We start from the raw sequence: 3,728 nt of genomic DNA on the forward strand, positions 1-3,728 counted from the left end.
CGTTTCAAATTCAACTCATCACATTTGTACAAATAATGCAACTCAATCAATTGAGATATTTATGAAAATGATAAGAGTTGATTTATTATGATTTGAATATTATGGAAGATGACTAGGATTCATCAATTATGATTAATATTTTATATTAGAAAACAATCAAAACTTTTATTAAATCACATATTCATCAAATTAAATGAACGTTTGAGATTGGGTTGTATTGGTTGTACAAATTTAAAAAGTTGCATAATAACTCACATCTCTTTCTATATATATAAAGATAAACTAAGAACCAAACCATCTCCAACTTTCTCAAAACTGTAAAATAAAACCAAGAAACACAATCAACAGTACAAAGTATAAATCATGATTGAGGATTCGAGTTCTAAATTTTAGAACAGAGCTACATTGTGTGGGTTCTTTTTTATATACACTTTAAATCTGTTCTTATAACTCCCTTGCATGTATGTTCATTAAATATGATCATATATATGTAAATTAAGAAAAACAGTCGAATGCAATATATTTAAAAAAGAGTATGGTAGGTTGTATTAATGGATTAATGATGAATTAAATAAAGGAATCATTAGCGGAGAAAACACCATATCCAAGGTACAAACATACAAAATATTTTTATATATTAAAGTTTCAACCTGACCAACCCAACTAACTCAACCCAATCCATATGGTTTGAGTTGGGTTGTGCTTTTTGTTTAGGTTGGATCAAGTTGATATTTTCAAACCGTAAACATTGAGTTGAGTTGAGTTGTTCAAATGTTTTCAACTCGATCAATTCAACTCGTGTTGACAACAACATGATTTACCAACATATTTGTATCCATGCGTGTTGGATTTTTATCCTATGTACTTCTTGAAGATGCCTTATCTTAAGAAAAAAACGAATTTTAGATACACATGAAGGTAGCATTTTAGAAAAAAACAACCATCGTCATTGACACCAAATCAATATTTGCATCTGACAAACAAAATGTTTCCTCTCCCGTTTGATGGAGAACCCAATTTGGAATTTTTCCAAATATGGTGACAAAACCGTTAAAAGACTATTATGATGATAATTTTTGTTATTATTACTTAAAGGGGTTTCCCGAAAGAGAAATCCTTATGGTTTTCTTAACGTAATGTTAGATTTATAACAATCCCTCCTTGTTTTTACATTATAATCTTTAAATAAAAGTCTGTGTTTAATGTTTTATCCCGTTACAAAAGAAATTATATTTACTTGTTTTTGATGTCTAATAACAAAATCCTAGAAACAAATTTGAACGTAGCAAATTGACGCCATCATTATCATCATCATCATCATCATCATCATCATCATCATCATCGTTTGTTGTGATCCGCACGTCTTCCACATTCATATTGACTTCCTATTTTTACATTCCAGAAAATCCACACTGTATATATTCAAAAGTCGTGTTTCACAACTGATTTCAAACCAATCAGAAATAGAATTATGGTTTTAAGACCAATCTTCATGGCCTAGATTAAGGAAAGTAGACAACATTAGGCCAAAATTCTAGTATTTGGTTGGAAAAGGGAGACAAAATCACGTGTAGACAATGGGAAGTTGCTTTCTAATGAAAAGGACCCAAAAGTGGGAAAAACCTATGAAGATAATTTCACAAGTATATCATAGTTGGATGTCACAATGGAAAACCAACACTTAAACCCACCCATACCTAAAAAGGTTAAAATACAATTCACGTTTCTTAGATAAAACAGCTGTTTTTTAAAATAAAAAAAATACTGATATCGTATCATAATCTTGTCAGACGAAATCATTGACAACAAGTTTTGCTTAAAACACAAATTCTTTCCATGATAGATGCGTTTTTTTTATCATACAAAACCATTTCAGCAATTCAATGTTCTGTTTATGGCGCAACAGTTCTAACGATTCATTTTTCGAATTTTTTATTTTATCGGGTTTTTATCAGATGTTTTAAATGATAACCAGATATTGAGGTTGTGCAGAACCAGTCTCATTCTAAAACTCATAATTTGACATGGAAAATCGATATTTAACAGAATTAAGTCTGTGACAACAATCAATCTTATCAGTCTGTTGTGATATCTGTTGATATTGAATCAAACTGATTAAGTTTTACAAAAATAACAGATAAAATCTGCGTCCATATTAAATATTATACTTTTCTAAAACATAAACAATATTACTTTTTCATTTTTAGATATTTTTATGTGGAAAAAAAAGTGAAGCTTAATATTATGGTAATGGAGACCCACCTTCATGATCATAGGGTATAACCACCACCATCAACTTCCTCTCATCACAATCATTTCTCTCTTCCTAGTGGAACCAACTAAATAAAAAGTCAAATTTTCATCAATATTTTAAAAATTAAGTGATAAAGACAGTACAATTTAAACAGTCAAATCATCTCAGTACTGTTAATACGCATCAAACCCTTGATCATATTGAATCAAATTCGAGCCAAAACCCATGTTCGGGGACGTTCCAATCTTTTTGGAGGCTCCGCTACATCTAAAACTTTTGATTACATTGCATAAATGAGATAACAGAGAATATATGTTAAAAACAAAAATGGGTTAAACATAAAACAATTAACAATCTGAAACAAAACATAAACTGTTAATGATTTGAACCTAAAACAAACAATTAATGGTTTGGTCCTAAAGAACTTCGGCTATAGTTTTACGTAGGTCGATAAAATACCCTAAACACATGTAAATTTGGGCTCCAAAATTTCGGAGGCCCTGTTCACAATCTCACATTTAACATACTAAAAGACGGCCCTGCAGCCATGTTGTTTCTCCGTCGATACAACACAAACATCATATAATCTCTCATTCATCATTGTCCCTGAAAAACTTGACTTTTTAATCTACCGTCTTATAAAATCAGACATAAACTGAAACTGTTGTATCAACACGAACTGATTGATCACCTGAAGTCTAACACACAAACGAAAACGAAACCCATGTTTAGAATACTGATTATAAGACAATGAAGAACGCTGATATCGAAACCAGAAAATTACTGATTTATTTAATTAGTTAACACTTTGGCACATCTTGTTGAACCTTAGTGGTCTAAACTTGTACCACCCAAAAAAAAAGTGTTTATGAAGGTCAAAAACTAGACATGCCATGTGACCATTGCCCATTACTTTGAATTAAATTAAGCTCATTATAAAGTGTTTAAATAAATTTGATTTTAATAATTATTTAAAAAAAATAAAACCATACAATAAAATACAAGACAATGAATGGGGACATAAAAATAGAAAATTCCATGAGATTAATATAAAAATATGTTCTCAAGATTCTTTTTTTTAATTAATAAATAATTAGAAAGTAATTAATTAAAAATACATAAATTAATGATTAATAATATTTATAACGCGTTAAAACATCTCACCATCATATGATTAATCATTTTACGGCTGTTTTTATCATTGTTATAAGATTCTCTTTCCTTCCTTTATATATAATTTTACTGGATATATCTCAATCACTACACCAAATTCTAGTCATAGATAAAAAAATATCATATAAATAGCATACGGTGGAAAACAAATATATATTAATCACTGGTTCTTTGAGATCTCACGATTTAAAGAGTTCTCGATATATATGGGTGAAATTTATTTTATAAACCATGTAATTTTTACAAACTGATCTCAACCATACATATACAAAAACAATAGTGCGGATTAATTCGGTTACTA

This window comes from Cynara cardunculus (genome assembly GCF_001531365.2).
Source record: "Cynara cardunculus var. scolymus isolate 2C chromosome LG 5, CcrdV1, whole genome shotgun sequence".
Classification (NCBI taxonomy): Eukaryota; Viridiplantae; Streptophyta; class Magnoliopsida; order Asterales; family Asteraceae; genus Cynara; species Cynara cardunculus.